This window comes from Lissotriton helveticus (assembly GCF_964261635.1).
Source record: "Lissotriton helveticus chromosome 1_1 unlocalized genomic scaffold, aLisHel1.1 SUPER_1_unloc_6, whole genome shotgun sequence".
NCBI classification, from domain to species: domain Eukaryota; kingdom Metazoa; phylum Chordata; class Amphibia; order Caudata; family Salamandridae; genus Lissotriton; species Lissotriton helveticus.
Genome location: NW_027611703.1, coordinates 923,427 through 945,787, shown reverse-complemented (window position 1 = coordinate 945,787; position 22,361 = coordinate 923,427). Strand labels below are relative to the sequence as shown.

Genomic DNA, 22,361 nt, shown 5'->3' with positions numbered 1-22,361 from the left:
CGGGCGCATCGAGTGTAGCCATTTTCACCAGGTCTCAGGCTACCCTCCGGGGCACGATATCTAAGATGGCCACCAAGCCCGAGGGCGAAAAGCGCAAGACCAAGCCGGCTCTCCGTGGGAGTTCCGTGCAGTCGAATGTCATGGACAGATACACTCTCGCCAAAGGCTCTCCGGGGGGACCGACCAAATCCCCGAATAATGTCGGAGAGGATTCCTCGACGGGTGAGGACTTGTCGCTAAAAGACGTCATGGGCGCCATTGCTGGCATGAAGGCCACATTGGGTCAACAATATGAAGCCCTGGCCCACAAGCTGGACACGGTTGCTATCGATGTTACCCTGATCAGGGCAGATCTTGCGAAAACCAACGAGAAGGTCAAATCCCTCGAACTAAAGACATCCAGCCTCGTTACTGACGTCTCCGATTTACAGGCAGAAATCGGCAACCTGCGATCCTCCCATGACTATTTCTCTCGGCGCCTGGAAGACTTCGAAAGCCGTGCACGACGGAACAACGTCCGTCTGGTTGGTGTCCCGGAGAAATCGGGAGCCTCTTCGGTGGACCTGCTGGTGGAGGATCTTGTTTTGAATCACCTCGCGCCCAAAGGCCTCAGTAAGTTCTTTGCGGTAGAACGTGCACATAGGATACCGGGAGGCCCGCCTAAGCAGGGAGCAACCCCACGTCCCATCATTGCTCGGATTTTCCATTTTCGGGACAGGGATGCGATCCTGCAAGCGTCGCGTCAGTCTGGTCCCATTGCTTTTGAAAACTCTACAGTCAGTTTCTACCCAGACTTCACCCAGCAGGTACAGAAGCAAAGACTGGGATTCCAAGGGGTGAAAAGGAGGCTCAGAGACAGGGACATGAAATATGCCATGCTTTTCCCGGCCCGGCTACGTGTGGTGTACAAAGATCGAACATTTTTCTTCTATCGTCCTGGGGCCGCAAGTGACTGGCTTGACACGCTGCCCTCGGGGCAGGAACATTCTGAGCACTTTGGACATTCCGGAGGAGCGGAGGGCGGCCCGGTGGAGCAGGAATAGGGAGCGACACCGGCTCCTGGTTCACCGTATTGACTTTCAGCTGTGGTTTGATGCTATGCAACTGTTGCCAGCAATTGTTTTGTCTTTTCGGGGTGTGGGCGGGGGGCGGGTAAGTCTTCCTCCTCTAGGGTTCTTTTCGTAGATTAGTTGTATGTTGGGGCGACAGGCACACTGCAAGTTGGGGTGGCTTTTGAGTCCTACACAGGGGTGCAGGGTGGGAGGTATGGTGTTTAGGGTCTTTTTGGGGGTCGGGGGGTTGCAGTTTTTGTTTCCCTGTTTTCTTCAAGGCATAGTATTGATGAGCTTCTGCTATATAGTGTTGCTTCTGGTGTGGGGTGGGGCTGGGGTTGGATTCTGGGATGGGGGTAGGGGGCTTAAATTGTTGTGTTGGAACGTCAACGGGTTGGGGGACAGGATAAAACGGGGAGTGGTGTTGCAAATGTTGCGACGTTTATCCCCTGATGTGGTGTTGCTTCAGGAGACGCACTTGATTGGCAATACGTGCCACGCAATGAATAGGCATGGGTATCGTCTCCTGGCACACTCCGGTTTCACCTCTGGTTCTAGGGGGGTGGGCATTCTGGTCCGGAACTCCCTCCCTCTTGCTGTTGACGACATCATCCTTGATGATAGGGGGCGGTATGCTGCCATTGTGGGGCGCTGGGAGGGGAGGGTTATCACCTGGTCTGCAGACTACTACCTTTGCCGATCTGGGAAGAATACTCCTGGGAGTCCCGGAGGGTCAGCTTGTAGTGGGCGGGGATTTCAACTCTGTAGTGTCGGGGATGTGCGATCGCTACCCTCCCCGGGAAACTGCAAGGTCTCAATCTTGGTTGGGGGACTTCTTAGAAACTCTGGGGCTCACTGATTGTTGGCGCCTGCTCCACCCTGGCCATTTGCAATACACTTTCCACTCTGGGGTCCACGGCAGTCTCTCGAGACTGGATTATGTGTTGATGCCCTCCTCACAGGCCTCCTCTATAAGGGAGATAAAACACCTTGCTTGGGGTATATCGGATCACTCCCCATTATGGTTGGTCGTAGACACGAAGCTAGGGACTGGGGGCCGAGTGGCTCCGATTAACCCCTGGTATCTCCGTGATCCCAAGGTTAGGGCAGAACTGATTAAAGCGCTCGATCATTACTTTGCTGAGAATGTGGGCTCCGTATCCTCCTCTGTTTCATTGTGGGAAGCGTACAAAACTGTGATTCGGGTCCAAGCCCTCTCCTTGATTAGCAATGTTAAGAGGGTTAAACAGGAGTAGGTTTTTCGAATCGAGAACAAAATCACTGTCCTCGAGGGGGAATTGGAACCCGAGGTCACCCCGGATAGACTACACCTCCTGGGTCTTAAACAATTTGACTACAGGGCACTGGTTACTGATGCGGCGAAAGAAATGAGCAGGGAACAGCAGGGATGTCTGTATGATGTGGGTGACAAAGCAGGGAAGTTGCTCGCTTGGCTGGATAAGAGGGAGCGCGCGAGTCGGGTGGTCCCTGTGATTGTGGATGTGAATGAAGTGAGTCTCACGGACCCCGCGGACATTGTGGAGTGTTTCGCGGACTATTTCCGGGATGTGTACTCCCCTGTGTCCGATAGACCTGAGCATGACTCCCAGTTGCTTCTACGAGACATCTTACTGCCTTGTTTGTCGGACCCTGAAAGGGGGCTCCTCGAGGCGCCACCCACAGTGGAGGAAGTAGCGACTGCCATCCGCTCGGTTCGCTCGGGGAAGGCCACGGGCCTAATGGGCTCCCTATTGAGCTCTACAAGCTCCGTCCGGATACGATAGCTCCATATCTACGGTCGATGTTCTTGGAATCGTTGGAGTTGGGTTCCCTTCCTCCTGAGCAAAGATTGGCTTCCATAGTTATGATTCATAAGGATGGTAAGCCACGCGACCGCTGCACCTCCTTCAGGCCCATATCCCTGATCAATGCTGAACCGAAGATCCTGGCTAAATTGCTGGCTAACCGCTTAGTAACTGTCATAGGCGATTTGGTTCACCCGGACCAATCCGGGTTTATACCACACCGCAACACGGCACTGAACCTCCGGCGCCTGCATGGTGCCCTCGCGCGGGCGGGGATGCTACGTGAACCGGCCATTTTGGCGTCTCTAAACGCCACTATGGCGTTTGATAGGCTGAAGTGGCCATATCTTTGGACGGTCCTCTCTAAATTTGGCTTCGGCCCGACCTTCATTAACTGGGTGAAACTGCTCTACACCGACCCCTTAGCACAAGTGGTCGTAAACGGCCGTGTCTCCGCCCCATTTGCTCTCGGCAGAAGGACGCGCCATGGCTGCCCTTTGTCTCCTCTTTTATTTGCCCTCGCTTTGGAACCATTGGCGGCCTGGTTGAGGTGGGAGCCATCTTTGAAAGGCATTAGATGGACCTCGGAATTTGAGGACCGGGTGTCTCTATATGCGGACGATATCCTGCTGTACCTCACGTCACCTCGTAAATCGTTGATCGTCCTCTTTGACGTCTTGACATCTTTCCGTAAAAACTCTGGTCTCGTCATCAACTGGTCCAAGTCGTGCGTCTACGTTCTCTCGGGCGATGCTCCTCTCTTGCCCCGTGGCTGTCCTATTTCGGTGGTGCGGGAAGGTTTTAAGTATCTGGGGATCTTTATTACCTTGGACCCAGTACTTCGTTATGAACGCAATTTGCTGCCCCCGCTTCAGCGCCTTCGAGCTGATGTTATCGCGTGGGGTAGGCTCCCTCTTTCCCCCTTGGGACGAGCGGCACTGTTCAAGATGATGTCGCTGCCCCGGTTCCTCTATGCGCTGCAAAACACTCTTGACACGGTGCAGGCTAGCTACTTTCGGGAGGTTGAAAGTCTACAGAGACAATTGATATGGGTTTATTTATTTATTTTTTAAAGGAAAAAAAAAGAACCAAGTCAACCATTGGGGTCAAATAACGGACCTAGAGATGTTAACTATTTAACTTACTGGTCGTTCACAACAAAAGAACCCAAAATGCATAAATCTAACAATGGGAGATACTCAGCAATTACTACCAACTTAGGCAGCCAATGCCAATAGAAGTGCAAGTAAAAATCAGAAAAGCTAACGGTATAGGGGAACCATCTAATTTGGGCCAAATAAATCAACCAGAGCAAGAGCTCCAAATGAACTAAATGGTGGGGTGAAAATCATAAGGGAAGCAAATACCCCACTGAAATCGGATCTTACTCTGTCTAAAATAAATTCAGCTCAAAAACAGGACCAGCCGAAATGTAATCAAAATAACGGAACTCAAATTAATAAGGATGAATCACCAGCAACCCAGAAACTCTGCAGCATTGGAGTACTCCGTATCAAAAAGACGTTTTGAATAGTAGTCCACAATTCATTAATTCTTGTGACGAGGGACATGATTTTCAAGGACCACAAAAAGAGGAGTATAAGGACCTATCATTCATGAATGGGCAACACCATAGCCTAGGTACTTAGGTACCAGGAAGTGGGAACGCGGGAGCAATTTGGGATTTATTCTTCAAAACCTTGCAAATAACTCTGGAAGCTTTAACATATCAGTTCAACACAAAGGAGGTCCAAATAGATCTCTTGAGCGCTACGGCATCATCTGTGTCCGGAACTGGGCAGAAGATAACAAAACAAAATAATCTAATAGTAAGGGCACAATCTCAGCCAATATCTACGTATGCAGAGTGTAGTTGTGCCCCACTAATTAAACGGGCTACCATTCCGGATATTTTAAAACCAATAATTGACGATGTAAAAGGGAATTTTCCTAATGCGGGAATTCAACCCATCAAGACCGACTGCCCCTCTAAAGATACAATAAAATGTAAAGACAATACTGTTGTTGTTGAAAAAATAGATGATAAAACAAAAGATCAAGAAGTGATAAACCCATGCTCGACACAATCAGCAATGACAGACGCAGCTCCGGAAGTTCATCTATCAAAAAGACAGAGGAAAAAACAACAGAAAGCAAGAAATAAAGCTTCTAAAAGTATAAACAAAAAACAAATGCATCAGATATAGTGAGATTGAACACCGGAAACAACCTTGACTAAATATCATATTGTGAAGGTGAGGGTAAACACATATCTCCAACAAAACCCTTTTGCCCTCTATTTAATAAGGATCTATCGGAGCTACAAGCAGTCATGAAAAATAAATGCCTAAACAAGCAAGCTGATAGTATAAAAATGATAGAGAATGGGAACATTGAGTCCTTAGAAAAGCTGCAAGTGGAGGAATGTAATAAACAGGTGGAGAATAAGCCATCACACTTGGAAACAAATAGAGCAAAGAGTGAGAGTATCAGAGGGGATGAAACGAATAGAGATTTGTTAAAAACCTGGAAGGATATTAAATTACCACAATATCTGGGAACCGAAACGAAGCAGTTACATAAACATTGACAATCATGGTCTCAAACTGTTAGTAATCATAATGGAAGGTTAATTGAGCATGCTCAAGGTGAAAATAGCCTGCAACAAATTAAATTAAATAACCCAGATCAAAAAGAAGGAGTGGTGCAGGTAATTTTTGCGATGGAATATAAATCTAGGGGTAATAATGAAACAACTTGCAAACATCCGGACCCAACACAAGATGGCAGGAGTATGCAAAGCATGTACATCTACAGCATACATGCCTGAGGATTAATGGCCCCAAATCCCTGCCGTTGTATCTTGTCATGTTGTGGCTGAGTGTGCCATGTAATGTGGCAGGCTATAGTGCTTGGTGTGATTTGGTCATTTTTGACACGGTGAAGTGCTGAATGGTTAGGCAAATTTTGATTTTCTTTGTTTTTGGGATCGTGTGATATAGTGCAGTACCTACCGTATGATGTAAATAAATTACATTGCTAATATATAGGGCTCCCGGTTTTCCGTTTAAACGGATTTATGCATATAAATACAGACGGAAAACATTTATTCCTTTGTCTGTATTTATAAATAGAAACGGAAAATTACTTATCAACTGGCTTTATGGTGTCGATGTGCTCCTCTGTAAAATGGGTGTCTGAGGCACACAGGGGCCAAGGAAAGACATTTGAAACTGCTACTGCGATGTCCTGCAGATTATTCTCCCCTCTAAATCACCCCGCCCTCCCGAGTCTGGGCTAAGCACTCTGTTGGAAAGGGAGACTGATTAGTTAATGAGCGACCCGCTGTACCTCCCAGACAGCAGCAGGCCGAGAGCGCTTTTCTGCCTTTAACATACACGCTATTGACCATGGCACAGGGTTAATTGACCCCCCACGCCCCCAGACATCCTGTCAACACCATGACTTTGGTCATCTGTTGTCTCACCATCATCTTGTAATAACTGTATGTCCGGAGGCATAGTTTAAAGAGCAAAGAAATGGGCAAGCAGCAGGACAGTGATGTTCACTTTGTCTTCGAATTACGCATCTTAAAGTGATTGTGAACATCTACACATCTGATGCACAGCAGCGCCTGGTTCACAGCTACAGCCTAGAGCCAAACACAACACCGAGGTGAATTACAGGGTGGCAAAGGCGAGCATGCATTTCAGGCTGATTGGCATACCGTCGGAGCGAGGTGCATCGCTCTACCCAAGACGCCCGAATTCCAACGATGCAATGATCACCTGTTAATGCGCGCCCAGGCTGTAGTTGTTTCTTTTCAAATAAAAAGACAATCACGGTACTTTGCAGACCTTGCACGTAGTCTGACTTGCTGCTAACTGTAGCGTTTTAGTACACAGGTGTAACCACAAGAATACTGAAGGGATGAGGGGGGCACAAGCACACGAGGGTGACTTGTTGAGTAGCTCTCAGCATGTAAAAGCTGCATAGATGTCTAAATGTTGCTGTTCCACATTTCTGTAGCCCGATCTCTAATTGTATTGAGAAAGTTGGAGCCCCTTACAAGTGCATTAATCTTGGTGGCCTAAAGTGTCAACATGTAGAATCTGTCTTTACATTTATTTTATTAATTATATGGCAATGGGTGTATACATCAACCAAAAAGGTGGTGCGTGGAGGAAATGGTAGTAGTTGATTTGGAGGGACTTGAATGTTGTGGTCAATTAGTGTTAGTGAGGAATACAGATAGTGAACCACCCGACTTGCCTGGTCATCACTGCTGTGGGAAAAACGGGAAGAAATCAGGAATCTAGAGCCCTGTTTACATTCCTTGATTATCACTCAGCTTTAATTTCTTCGCCTCACAGCAGGAATTGAGTGACTTATGTGGGGCTAAGAGTGGATATAACCCTGCGATGGCAAAAGGATTGTGATGTCACCTTCACTACCCATAGCACTGGGGTGAATTAACAACCATGGATGTGAACATATAGGCTCAAGTCTCGGGTTTGACTCACCATCCTATGATTCTGCCAAATCCCTTAATTTCCCTGTGTCTGTAAAAATCAAAATGACCTCATGTAATCAAACTGTTGCTCATGTTAAGCACTTCAGTACCTTTGGTGCAAAGTCACACTACAAAAAAACGGCAAAAAGAGTGCATTGTCTATTTAAATAAATGTGAAAAAATACTAGCTGCAGCATCTTCTTTTGCGTGCCACAAAAATAAATGCGGATAAATACAGATAAAATGGTAAAAAAATAAATATGGATAAATACAGACGGAAATGTGCAAAAAATAAATACCATAAAACCGGGAGCCCTACTAATATACCATAAGGATGTGCTATTAGGGCCGAAGCCTTGCTGATTATATGCAGAATAACAGGTCTGGGAGGTCACTACTGACTAGAGCAGGTTAGCAGCTGCACAGGCCTTGGGCATTGATCCTATTGAGGATAATATGTGACGGGCACTGGTGACTGGAGTTGGCTAGCAACAACACTGGCCTCTGGTATTCATTATAAGCAGGGTAACCATGCATGTCAATATTGACTGGAGCTGGTTGGCAGTAGAGTTGACCTCTGGTTTTGAATATTAGCAGGATTTAAGGTACAGGGGTCACTACTGACTGGAGTTACTTACCAGGATAATAGGTCTCAGGGGGCCAATACTGACTGAAGCTGGTTAGTATGATCACTAGTCCCAAGGTGCTACTAATGACTCAAGTTGGCTAGAATGATAACAGGTCCCAGGGGCCAGTGCTAACAGGAGCTGGCTAGTAGGCTTACATACAAGCCCAAGGGGCCACTACTGACTGGAGCTGGCTAAAAGAATAACAGGCCCAAGGATGGTGGGGGTGCGAGCGGCACCAATGAACGGAGTTGGCTAGAAGCATTGACGACCTTTGGTATTGATTAAATGCAGGATTCCAGGTCACAGGAGGCACCGCTGAATACAGCTGGATAGCAGCAGTGGTGGCCTCTTGAAAGAAGGAATTGAGAAAGCATAACAGGATATACTGGTTTCTTTAATACCGATAATTGTTTACACATCATACACATCAATGCCACAACATGCATTGATATATTACGTTACCAAATTACAATACTCTTATATTAATTTGACATGTCTGTTCGCCTTAATATGCCTGCAACGTTATATGATTCTATTAGGGCCCAGAACCATTTTATTTAGTGATGTCCATCTGTACACTTTCCTGCATCTTGTAGTAAATTGAATATTGACAAACAGAAGTGTTATTTCCAGAAACAGTGAATTCTGCAGCTTGTCTGTGTATCTTTTATCTGCACCTCACGGATAGATGCTCTCGTCCATTGCAAAGACAATTGTCATTTTTTAGTTTGCTTGGCTTTTTGCTATTTTTGCATTAAATGTATGATAGATTTGTTGGCCTCCAGGTGTGTTGTGTTTTATTTTACAGATCATAAGAGATGAAGAGGAAAATGACAGTCCAGTATACACATTCTTCATATAAATCAACTCACAGTATACTGTTCTGGAGGTTCAGTCCCACAGATATTATCTCTAACTGAACACCCTAGGAAGCATGTGCTTTTCAAACCAGTTGCCCTCTGATGCAGCGTCCTCGCTATTGGATAAGTCAGTTTGTCCTGAATTTTAGGAGGGTTACCGTATCTAGCGCACTCTGTTAGACAGCGCTCACCTGTGGTAGTAAGAAGTTAATAGGTACCTTATCACCTATGCACGGTGCAGGGCTTTGAGTTACAGAGCTCCTCACGCGATGGAGAAGATTAGGTCACATTTACCCATTTTCCCATATTTGGTCCTGATGAAATGCCAACAGATTGCTCCATGACTACACAAGGCATGAAAAATGTTGACCTGAAGTATAGATCCCAGCTTACCAGCAGGTCCATAGGTGATCGACACTTTCACACAGTGATAGGGGCCATTAGTTCCTCAATTTCTCTGCCACTTTTTTTTAATCTCAACATGGACTAGTATGATCACATTAACTATATTGCGGCAACTGGTCGATAGTTGATCTTATATTCAGACTTTCACCAATCTCACATCTTATGACACAACATCCTCTGTTATACTATGCTCATCCGACGTACTTAATAAAAGCTCTCCGACAAAATGCCCTCTTGTGGTGCCCGCCAGGCATTGTAGCGCCGGCCTAGTGAGGTGTATAGCCCAATGATGAAGTATGTCACCTTCAGGTGAGTGAAAGCAACTTGTCTTAAAAGCACATGCTTCCTAGGGTGTCTGCGTTCAGTTACAGATAATGACTCTGGGACTGAACCTCCGGAACAGTATACTGTGATTTGATTGTATTTTATTTTAACAAATGTACATAGCAGATATTGGCGCTTGCTTGTTTCACAAAAATTATCGTATACCTGCCTCGAGCGCACTTCTTACTGACGAGTATGGGGTTATCATGTTGCTGCTACAAGCTCCTTACCTGAGCGAGTTATCGGGAATGATGCAGGGGCAGACCAAAACCAGCCACACGTGGAGATCAATGACAAATACTGAAGAATGAACAGAGCTTCCAAGCTGGTGACCATTACTTAATTGACCTTGAAAATAAAAGACACGTTTTTAGTATTCTGGTGACTCATAACCATAAAAAACAAAGTTTATAAATTCACTATTGTGTCAAATACTTAAAAAATGGAAATGGATGTGCTGAATCAGATGCTGCCCCAGGTAATGCGTGACACCTTCCACCACTATTGCTTATGGGACTTGTAGTTTTGTTTTTCTCATTTAAAGGATGGTCTCTAAAGTCCCAGTGTTCTAAGCGATGCTGGTTAAAATCAGAGGCCTGAGTGAGGGTGAAGCATGACACTGCTCTGCTTAGCAGTGAGATGAATGACATTTTCTCAGCCCTTCCATTCTTTGTCCTACAGAGGCCCGTTGGCCATTCATATTTTTTTGCAACGGCAAAGAAACTTTTATTGCAGCTCCTTTAAACTGAAGAGATAAAACGCCTGGGCATGTTTCATTAACTACTGACAAACATGAACAATCAAGAACATGAGTTTCTGGAAAACTATCAAGCCCCCAATCAGAATCAGCAGCCACTCTTCACAGCCAGGAATTCTTGAGGCTTTGGAGAGGGTGAATTGCACATGGCATAAGAGGAACACTACATCAACTCAAAGCTCACTTCTCAGGGATGTACTGAACAGCCAGCCTCATGGCACACTTAGCCAGCTCTTCACCTCCTCCTCCTCCTCCTCCTCAAACTGTTGACCAGCTATCAGGGCAAATGAGCCTGCAGCAAAGCACCGCTGGCTTGGTTCCACACCGGACCAGGCAAGGTGGTCAACTCCATACTCCTCCAAGTCAGCAAGCACTCTGGTCGAGCCAGTCCTAACCCCACATGATTGTTCCCCATCACAACTATTTTAATGGTACTAAGTTATGTTTCTGCCAAATGATTGAGTCAAAAATTGAAAGGTTTTACTATGAAGTGCTGGAAGAGAAATCATGAAGTCAATATTTCGGAGTCTGCCACAGTACAGAGGAGCATTATTTCTCTACAGCAGCAAATCATGTATGTGCCCTGTAGAAAGCACGTTTGAATGAAACATGGAATGCATTGCAGCCAAAAATCCATGCAATAACATAGAGTGCAAGATAACTTGTGTTATTATTGCAGCAGAACAAAATGCCATTCCTAATGTGTACGTCATTTTAAAGACAAACCCAGAAAAATGTATGGTCAGTGTTGTTCTTCTGCCTGTTAAACGACAATCTCCATTAATGTGTCAGGAAATAAACTACAATGAGAAATCCTACTCTATGGCAGGGTGCTGCCTGCCACTATATTGCAGGTTACTTCCAACATATTCTGATTTATACATACATACTCCAGGGTGCTGCCAGCTATCGGGTCTGCACACAGCAGTCTGGAGCCACTCAGGAAGGAGGTAAGCTCTACATTTCATCTTAAGCCCTTAGGTTACATTCACAGCCTGATGGGTCTGAAGAACTTTATCTTCGCTCTAATTGCGCCGAGCAGATGGACTTAGCCCAACATAGGCTGTGTTGTAGGCTGGATGATGCCTGGCATCTTATTATCTTTGGCGGGAGGATGAAGCTCTGATAGGAGCTGCTACAAGAAGAGCGGAGAAACAGGACCACAGATCGCCTCAGAGCGACAACTGCCCAGAAGCTGAAGAAAGAACTTTGGAATAGCAAACCTCCTACACCCTGGAGATTCTCCAGGGTAAAAAAATGATTGTAATGAAATGCAAACTGCAGCATTAAGGTAACACACTACAACATCTTTCCCTTTAAACCGAAGATAACAGCATACAATAAAAAACTAACCAAAAAGCAACAAAACTAATAAATGCATTTCCAAATGCTGCAAAATAGAAACAGTTAATACAAATTAACAATATTAAACTTTGTTAGTACCTTAGTAATGTGCTTACTTCTTGGCTTCACTCCATCTGCAGCAATAATGCTCTGAAAGGAGAAATTACTGCTGTGAGTCTCAGAGTCTTCAGTGTTACTGGTCTCAGTCACGAAGACTGCGGTGTCAGAAGATAACTTTCTCTTATTTGGCTTTATTGTTCCACCACTCACGCCATCGCTTTTAGCAGACACACTACTGTCAGCAGCATCATAACTTCAGGCAGATCAGCAAAGCGGATATCACCACTCACATTGGGTGAACAGACTCGTCTCTGCTACATACATCCACTCTGTTCTCAAATTTGCTTGGAGCTTCCAAAATGCAAAGAGCTGCAATATATTCGCCACACTTTCCTGACTACCTTGTTTTTAAAAGTTGTGACATTGAAGCGTGATTCTTGGTTCATCTGCAGCTGATTTTTATTAGAGGTTCTATTGCCACACAATACTCGTCCCATATTCCAATTTGTCTACAGGGTGCTTCAACCCTAGTAGGTTATCAGCTGCCTGTTTTGCAGATAATTTCAGATCGTTTCTGTAAGAAACTGAATTGTTATTTGCGGTAGATGAGGAACAATCATAACCGTTGTCATAGTGAACTTTCAAAGCCATTCAATTAACCTAGTATCAACCCCCTGGTACCTAAGCACCGAACAGGCAGGCTTATCTTAAGGTAAACCGAAATGGAAAAATAATAAAGGAAAATGTATTGAACACAATGACACTAAAATGACAAAATCCAATAAGGGGAATGAGATATGAACTGTAACGCTGTAAGAATCACAAGGTCCCAAAGGATGAGGGGCCCGGTAATGGAGTAGTCTCTCTGGAGCTGACTGACAAGTCAGAGGAAACCGGAGACCATGGCCTGCAAGCACATAGTGCAGGAATTAGGCGCAGTGGTCCAAGAAGACATCTAGTGCTCCAGGATCAGATAGGGCTGCTGGCCTACAGGGGGATTCACGGCAGGTTCGGGCACAAAGTGCTTAGAGTACTGAGAACAAGCAGCAGATGCCCAACAGGGCAACAGGAGACAGTCGAAGGCAGCAAGGCCCGGACGAGACTGAAAGGGAGTGACACCTCTGGCCCTGTCCATCATGCAATAGCGTAGTGGAGCTCAGCAGGAGGACAACCCGGTGACTGCCACCCACTGGGGCTGTGACCCCCACGACAAGGCAGGCCGGTCTGGTGATGTGGTAAGAGATATAGCAGCCATGTTCTCAGCGAGAAGAAAGAAGTATCAGAATCTAAAAAGATGCTGACCAAGCTCCTGATGGCCGGCAGCGGAGAAGGGAGGCTCTCCCCAACGACACAAATCAGCCAAGATGTTGACACCTCTGAAGCCCCAGTTACCCACGCCTTTTTAGAGTCGCTATTTGGTGCATTACAAGGCGACTTGCAGACGCTGAAAAGGGAAATAGCGGGGGAGATGAAGGAGATAACCAATGGAGGCCACACGTTCCCAAACAGCATCAACGTCCCGCCTTTTGATAAGGCGGGATGTTGATGCCGTTGGGGACCGTATGGCCTCCATCGAGGATCAGAAGCAAGCACGGGAAGGGGAGGTGAAGCATCTACAGCAAGAGATAGTCCGGCTCAAGGCTCAACAGATCGATCTCCAGGCACACACAGAAGACCTGGAGAATCGGTCTAGGCGAAACAACATCCGCGTTAAGGGAGTTCCACCTAAAGAAGAAGGGCCAGACATCACACAATACCTGCAGGATCTCTTCAGGAGCATACTGGGCACCCCCACCGGATATTTTGGCTTACATTCCAGACTTTCAACTAAAAGAGTGTATGCTACGTGCTGCCAGGGACAAGCAACCACTAAGATATCAGGACCACTGCATAGCTTTGTACCAGAACCTGGCTCTAATACGCCTTCAAAAGTGTAGGGAGTTCCAAGTGGCAACCCCGCGTCTTCAAAATCAAGGAATACTGTATTCTTTGGGTCACCCTTTCCGGCTGATTTTCATATGGCAGGGCAAAGTCCTCCAGCTCAGATCCATGCAGGACACTTGCCAGGTGCTGGGCATCGAGAATCCAATACAGGAGGAGACAGAGGGCCCACAGACCACAACTCCTCGAGAAAGATGGCATAAGGTCTACGGGAGGCGTAGCACAGAGCGAGCAACGAGACCGGACCCCAAGACCATGGCACAAGAAAGACTGGCAGTGCTGGAGACATTGTCGAAGGAGTCATTCCCCCATGATGACACCGTGAACGACTGAGGGACAGACAAGTGACATTTGCAAGGCTGGGTAGGCGGCGAAGAAGTCTACGGGGAGTGTATAGACACGGGGAGTGTAGAGACACAGGGAACAGGCCACACACGTTCCCAACTATTCCGACTTCCAAGAACGTGCACGCACGAATGGCGGGCCCTGGACAATTTGAGGTTAATGGGTTTCTAAGTTGGGGTTAGGGAGGGGAGGGTGGATAACTGATATGCAGGTTAATGGCGTTGAAGAGAGGATCAAAGGGCAATGAAGGCCGGGCAGACGTTGGGAGCTCAGGGGGAAGAGGGATCACAGGGACCCAAATACTGGCCAAAGCTGGTGCACTCACTATGACACGCTATTTCCCAGCCCACACTGAAAATTCTCACTCTCAATGCGAGAGGTCTCAACAATTCCAATAAAAGGAGGTCCATCCTTTCCTACCTGGATAACATGGAGGCAGATGTGTGCCTCCTCCAGGAGACACAGCTCCTCTCCAAAGATTGGCATAGAATGAGGTCACAACTCTTTCCCCAGCAGTTCTTTTCATCTACCCTGGATAAGAAGGTGGGTGGCTATTTTAGTAGCCAAGCGTTTTAAGGGGACAGTGGGGGAAAAGGTGGCCGAAATCAAAGAGATTGATGGGAGCAGGGCCATCGATAGAGTAGGTGTTGGTATGAGTATTTTAGATGCAAAAATTGTGTCGCAAACCACCAGAGTTGCTGCTCCCACAATCACCCTTCACCCGATGTACAATCAATCCAGGGGCTGCCTCAACTGCCTATAGATAGAAACGGGTCCTCCCCCCACCCCCTCTACCAATAACCATTTCAAATACCAACCCCACCAGGGATGGTGCTAATAGGTTAAACAGGCCCAGGGGCTCGAATCAGAACAGGTTGTCTAGTACCTCGTGCATTAATGTTCCTGCCGCCCCAAGTATGAATGGCTAATCAGGATGTCCTGAGTCTGCCGCCCGCTGCTTGCCCTTATGTGTTGGTACTGGCAGGAGTACCTACTTTAAAGAGGGATCATCATGAGTCTTGGGACCAGCTACGCAATAAATGTGCGGACTGGCTATCAAGGCATAGAAGCTTCCATGTATCCGAAATAAAGGATATTATTATGGCACGCAGGGTTGGGTGAGTTCGTGCATCTACAAAAAATTTCAAAGGGGACAGTATTCTAATTAAATTCCGCCGACCTTCTTTGGTGAGACACCTACTAAGGGGTTACGAATTCATAACATCTAATAGCACTAACATATGCGCACTACCCCTTGGTTATTTCTACAAACCAAATCATGCTCCTTTCACCAACAAGAATTACTACCTCTAATAGGTTCCAGGCCTTGTCTGGATTAGAGACACAAGATTGACTATCAACTTTTGGGGAAAATACTGATCCTGCTATTAGGTTACCTCATGCCCTGCCAGAAACTGAGGGTACTATTCCCACAACCCACTTATTCCCCTTATGCAAACGAAGGCCTCAGCAAGTTCAGACCTCCGTATCTTAAGCTGGAATGTTGCAAGGTTGTACTCTAAACTTCTCCAGCCAGATTGGGTACAACTTATTAAATACCAAGATATCCTTTTATTTCAGTTAACATGGGCCACACAAGAATTGCATAGTGAGGGGTTTGAATGCCATAATATCCTAGCAACAACCCCCAAGCAGGGTCGACCATTTGGGGGTTTATCAATCTGGGTCAATATTAAGACAGGAGGATGCATAAAAACTGTAACAATAATTTTCTAGGCATATTATTTAATAGGGGAATTTCCTTTTGGATAATTAATTTTTATAACAATGATTTTCATTCTGTTCCAAATATGCATTTTATCAATTTGTTTCATTGTATTGCATCTATTGGAAAATCCAAAGACACTTTCAAGTCAGAAGGAATCTGTCTGGGGGCGATTTTAATGCTAAGCTATCTTTCTCACGGTCAAGCGAATATTCACATAGCAGCAGACAAACATGCATTAGGGGTAGAGAGCTAATGGACCATTTGAACACCCTTAACTTAATTAATGATATGGAAATTGATGCAACTACAAAAGATAATGCCCCCCCTGAACCGACATTCAGAAGGAGGGTCTGTTCATCTGAAATTGCTAATGTTTTTTACCCCCCTCCGCTTAAGAATCTTAAAGCGGCAAGTGCCCTGGAGACCCTTCCTTCCGCAGGCTCAATGGGCAGGCCCAGTCCCCGGTCCCCAAGCTCGCGCGGCCCTGTCCCGAAGCGGACAGGCCGCACTCTCACCTCAGGGCCGGGGCACAATTCGGACCCAAGGGCCGGGTCTCAGATAGCAGTAGACACCATGCAGGGCGACGCCCCAGCCGCGGCAGACAACCCCGGAGGCGGCGGACTCCCTCGCACCAGGCACCCTGACAGGGCACAGTCCGTCACCGCTACCGGCACCGGCAGCTCGTCACCTTGCCTCCCGAACCGGCCGGTGCGGCAATCCAGGCTCCCGCTATTGCCTCCGCCGCCGCAGAGCCCCCCGATGGCAATGGGGCCCCCCGGCAAGTCTGCTTCTCCGCCGCGACTAGGCCCGATCCCCGGGCTCAATTAGCGGCGACCGTCGCCTCCACCCACTAAGGTGCTCCGTTCCTCGATGGGCACAACGCCGCTCCGGGGCCTCGGTACCTGCGGGAGGGCCCGATGGCAATGGGTCCCCCCGTGTCCGGAACCACCGATGGTTGGGTCAGGCCGCAGTCCCCGGCCTCGATTTCAGGCAGGGCCGGCAGCAGACCTGTCGGTCGAGCTCGCCGGTGATCCGGTAGCCCACAGCTTTGAAAGCGGGACCGGAGGAGTACAGCACGGTCTGGGATCGTGGAAGCTCAATTTAGCACTCTGAGGTGGGCTGAAAGGATCGAAAATCAGAATTTAAGCGGCGGCCGGCAGGGAGCCAAAGGAGCTCACGTCCTGTCGGCCATGCTACTAGGCCACGCCCCCGCAAAGTCTTAATCCTAATTTGATCATAGGGAAGTACACTATTGCACAGCACTCGCCACTTTAATAGCTTTTATGGACCTGTCCTCAGCTTTCGATTTTGTTAATAGGTCCCGTCTATGGTCCATCCTTTTAGAATATGGACTGGATGAGGCCCTTGTTCATTTTTTGACCTATCTCCATACGGATCTGAAAGCGCGGGTCAGGATTGGGGGTGGGGGAGAAGTTTCCAATTACATCATAACACACCTCTGTCAGACAGGGGTGTGTTATGGCTCCTTTTCTATTTATCATATATAAAAACAATTTACATAAATCACTGATCACACTAACTAATGATGTTCCCCAAATTCAAGGCAAACCTCTCCCAGTGCTTTTAGACACAGATGATGCGGTTTTAATTGGTAGCACACAAAATGCACTACGGACTTTAGTTCGAGGTTTCACAGATTTTATGTCTGGCTTAGATTTATGCACCCATTTGAAGAAATCTTTAATAATGCCTTGTGGGGCAAGGAAATGTCCGTTAAATTTTATCTCTGTTGGCGACCAAAAATTAACTTGCACTGCTACTTTACCTTATCTGGGAATGGTCTTCGTTGCGAATGGCACTTGGTGTGAATACTTGGCAAATTGTAAAAGTAAGTTCTCAAGGGCTTTTAACTCAATCCTCAGTCTCCTGCGCCCTAAAAGATCGGGAACAATTCCAGCCTTTTTAAAGATTTTTAAGATCCAGTGTGTACCAATACCTACCAATGAGGCAGAGATATGGAGTGTTGCCAAATGCTCTTGCGTCCAATCAGAAGAAAATAGATTTTGTAGAAAACTCTTGGGCGCTCCTATCTCCACCCCTCTGTACATATGTCATAGCGAACTGAAATTAGGATACATTGAAGACATCATAAGGGCCTGCTCCGAACTATTTTAGCTGTTCATAATGAAGAATCCCGAGGCTTCTCTCAGAAGGGACATAATAGATATTAGTCTTCGCTGTGAGAAAGGGACGGATATTCCATGGCTTGCTGGGGTAGTCAAGAGTCTGGAAAGCGTTAACCTTGGTAGACTGTTTGCCAATTCAAACACAGCTGTAACAATGGACAAAAAAGTTTTAAAGACAGCACTGTATGCACTTTATAGCGCGAAAAGACTAGAAAGGGAATTGAATAAACAAACTGTTGTAAAATGTATATCCATTGCGTACCCTGAGCATTGTCTACCAAGTTATATTGCACTACTCATGTCCCAATGGGAGAGAGGCCTCCTATTCCGTCTAAGAGCTGGGAAGGTAAGATATTTGCTTTGTTTACCCTATAGCTATAACGCAAAACGTGACTCCCTGCCATTTACATGTGATGGTCACAGCGGTCAAACACTTTTACACTTTTTATTCTTTGGTAGATACTATATGAAATATGCACTATGGTTTCTAATTCCGTATTTTAAAAAATTGTCACCTATTAATTTAACAGACGCTCTTGACTGCAAATTTAAATTGGACAATGTTGAATTGATCTTGAGCATTGGCACCTTTTTGAGAGTAGCTACGGGTGCACGGAAATCTATGTGCGATCTATGAAGTCATTTGTATTGTACTATTCACAATATGCAATTTACCTAGGTTTACTGTATTTTGCTACATTATGGATTGGATATTGCTATCTATTTCATTCAAAACATCTTTATTCGATTCGTGGAATCATAAAAGAAAAAACAATGCAATATTTATAGATACATCATTTCCGTCCAATGCTATAATCCTTGAGAAAGTAAATTGCAGATTTTTGGGTATCATTACATTTGTGCAAATACGCAATTCCAAGATAAGGTGCAGTTAGTAGAATCAGTGCAAATAACATGGCCATTAGGTTCTCGGTGCAATAGAGAATTAAAATAGTAAAGTACAGTGCATATGTATCATAGTTGTATTCCCAAAGGTACTTGTGCCCCTTATATGTTTATCACAGTAACAATTAAAAAAAGAAATAATAAGAACTACTACAAACAAAATACATTATAAAATATTAAATACTATATACAATAAAACGTTTCGGCGATTCAGTCCTGCAATACTCAATTAATGTTCTTTTATCCTCTATTGCAGAATCCTAGATAAAATTTCAAACCCTTCGTCATTCTTATATAGTTGATAGCCAATAAAAATCTAGAAACTCCAAATACAGTAAGCTGGGTGTTATCTGTTTTTAAAATGCGTAACATATCATTATATCTTCTGACACCCATATTCCTGCCCAACGGCACAATCCATTTTTGTCTAGCTCTCAGGTAAGTGGGGCAGAAGAACAAAACATGTGCTATATTTTCCTGCATTCCCAGCTGGCACATTTTACACTCACTATCTTTCCCCCCATTTCGGCAATTTTCCCATTTGGTTGTAAAGGACTTAACACGGAGGGTCCCATACCTGAATTTCAAGTACAATATTTTCGCCAATTGGGGTTCGATTTGGTCTAAAAATGCCTCAAAGCGGGGTGTTGGTTCAACCATCAGAATATTGTTTGTGAGTGAGCCAACTCCACAATTTTGTAAAACTTTGTGCACAGTGAAGTTCCAATAGACCCTTCTGAGTTCCCTTTTTGATTCTGCGGTCAACCTTTCTGGGTGGTGCCGGAACTCACTAAGCCCCAAGGTCAAAAGCCATCTACGTATATTAGCCAGCCATGGGAAAGTAACATGGGTATCTAGTGCGATAAGTTCACTTAGTGCCTGCCTGTAGATATGGAGTTCATCAGTGGCCCATAACCTAAACCAATATGACAAAGTCATCCACACAGCCCTATGCTTGATGTGTTTTAACCCCAGATCGTACATGTAGGGGATCACCGGTGTATTTTGGGGGAGGGGGACCATGGCTCTTAAAACCCTGTTTTCTCCCACGGTTAAGGTGGAGATTTGCTCTCCGCTCCACAGCTCCGAGCCATAGAGAGAAGCGGTTTGGGCCCTACATTCATATTCCTCCAATGCTGGGGTGATGGACTTGGTACCAGTTGCATGGAGCTTTTTCATGATGGGCACTGAATTTTGCATTAAAATGGTCCCAGATTTTCTGACATGCGGGCACCATGAGAGCTTAGAATCTAGGGTCACCCCTAAGTAAACAAAAGTGTGAACCCTCTCTATCGCTACGTCATTCAGCATCATCTTTTTCTTAAAACTTTTGTGCGGCCTGATGGACATGTATTTTGTTTTTGATGGGTTTATTTCCAATCCTTTTTGTTTACAGTACACCACCAACTTCTTCAGAAGATTTTGCAGTCCCATTGGGGTCTGTGAGAGGAGGATGGTATCATCCGCAAATGTCAGAGCACATACATGAGAGCCACCTAACTTTGGGGAATCGTGGTTTGTGTCCAATAGGAAATCCACCATATCATTAACATAGAAGAGAAACAGGGTAGGCGCCAGGACACAGCCCTGGCGGACCCTCTCCTCACCGGTATCTCCTCTGTCAACTCCCCGCCCATACCTCAGCGCACTTTTGCAAAATTATCTTCATGTAATTTTATGAGTTGCACCAGTATGGTTTTTGGGACCCCTTGATTTAGCAGATTTATCCACAGCAGATCTCTTGGAATTGAAACGAAAGCAGCCTTTAGGTCAATAAAGGCCATATACAAATTGCCGGATCTTAGTTTAGTATACTTCCAGGAAATGGTTAGCAGCCTAAACACCTGATCTATGGTGCTGATTCTTTTTCTGAACCCTGCCTGGCATGGGGATAATATGTTGCTGTCAACTAGCCAGTTGTTTAGCCTGTTCAGTATCTGCTTTGAATAGACCTTTTGGGTAATGTCTATCAAGCTGATAGGTCTATAATTAGCGGGATCGTCCCTACTGCCCTTTTTGTATATAGGGACGATCTCCGCGCCCTTCCATGATATAGGGATAGGCTTCCCTCTGCTAATTGCATTGCACAGTAAGTTGATATACAGTGCCCATACCTCTGGGTCATGTCTAAAGAGGTCTCCCGGGATAATATCTGGGGCTGGCTCTTTGGACGGCTTAATGGCGACTATAGCCTACTTAGTATCTAAGATACTAAAATACAGTGGTTCAAACTCCTTGGACATTGTCAGCTCTTTAATTATGCATACGTTCTCGCTTGAAGGGGAACCCGGACATGCATATAAATGTGCAAAGTTTCTGAACCATGTTTTAGGATCTAGATGGTAGTCCTGGGCTGGCTTGCTCGACTTATTGCCGTTTGCAACAATTGATCTCCTGCCCTTGCTGCGGCTCGCAAGTCTTCCCAACCAGAGTCCTCCCAATGTCTACGTTCTGGTACAGTCTGAGCTTGCTGTGCTTGGGATTGTGTGCCTTTTGCCTGTGTTGTTTTGATTCTATGGCTGCTGTTTTTATTTGTTGCATTCTGTAACAGTTCTCTCATGTAACGTCACTGGTTCTATTGTACGGTGCTGTGACACCTTCGGGTAAAGTCCCCGCTTTATAAGAATGCATTAAATAAATGACCTCACCTGGGCTTTATGTGGGTGCTGCTCTCTGTTGTGGGTCGGGTTAACAGAGGGCCTTGGATAAACAACTGCGCATGCGCCAAGGACAGACACTGCTTCCCACAGCGCGGGCTTAAGAGGCATTGGATTATGTGCGCATGCGCGGAGTACAGACGTACCGAGCGAGGGATAAAGAGGGCCTTAGATTAACAACTGCGCAAGCGCGGAGGACAGACACCGATGTTACTACAATCCAACTCCAGAAGTCGATGCAAGAAAGATTTCATTTAGTTCACAGCACGGAGCGCAGTAAAGGGCGACAGCTCAGAACCAGCACAGGTGGGACTCAAAGAAGCACAAGAATTCCAGTGTCCGCGCGGGGACACAATGAATGAGATATAACTGCCTCCCGCCGCAGAGCACGAGGCGGCTCGCGCCACAACATAGGGTGAGAGGTATGTAAATGCAAAGCTCCTCGGTCCGCTCCTCTGGGCATGTCTTTCCTCTGCGCATGCGTAGTGCGGCTGAGTGTTCTCTGTGCAGGGCGGTTCACAGTCCGTACCCCGTGCAAGGTCCTAACTCGGCGATAGGACGTCGTGTCTTCGCTCCGCACATGCGCAGCTGTGACGCGCGGTCCTGCGCGTGCCCAGCAGTGAGACGCCATGTTTTGTTGTGTTGAGCGCGCGCGTCACTCGGAGGGGGAATAACACACCGGACCCCACTCCCCACAGGCAGCCGGCCCCCGGGGCTCGAGCAGAGGTGAGGGGGGCCTCTGACCCCGGGGTGACGCACGAGCGCGGGGGCATCTTCAGGACACTGAGAGTCCACACTCAGGGCAGGGGCTGCAGGGCTCTCCAGACTCTGAACTGTTTCATACATGTGTGACTTAAGAAAAGAAAGTGCATTCAATAGTTCCACCA

The 22,361-nt window shown here is 46.3% G+C and overlaps 1 protein-coding gene and 1 long non-coding RNA gene across 3 annotated transcripts in view; one reads left to right on the top strand and one right to left on the bottom strand.

Annotated features, from left to right (window-relative positions):
- The window catches only part of LOC144806296 (uncharacterized), a 77,247-nt gene extending 55,725 nt beyond the window's left edge, over positions 1 to 21,522 (bottom strand). The window contains exons 1-3 of the long non-coding RNA XR_013605754.1: positions 21,466 to 21,522; positions 11,789 to 11,839; positions 9,819 to 9,936 (exon numbers count right to left, since the gene is read on the bottom strand). This is a non-coding gene — a long non-coding RNA (uncharacterized LOC144806296). The remainder of the gene's footprint in view (positions 1 to 9,818; positions 9,937 to 11,788; positions 11,840 to 21,465) is intronic.
- Positions 21,523 to 22,066: 544 nt separating this feature from the next.
- LOC144806291 (uncharacterized) overlaps positions 22,067 to 22,361 on the top strand; it is a 50,323-nt gene continuing 50,028 nt past the window's right edge. Inside the window, exon 1 of one of the 2 annotated variants that reach the window (XM_078672682.1) lies at positions 22,067 to 22,200. The gene's annotated coding sequence lies outside the window, so the exon portion shown is untranslated. The remainder of the gene's footprint in view (positions 22,201 to 22,361) is intronic. The other variant, XM_078672683.1, reaches the window with a different exon arrangement.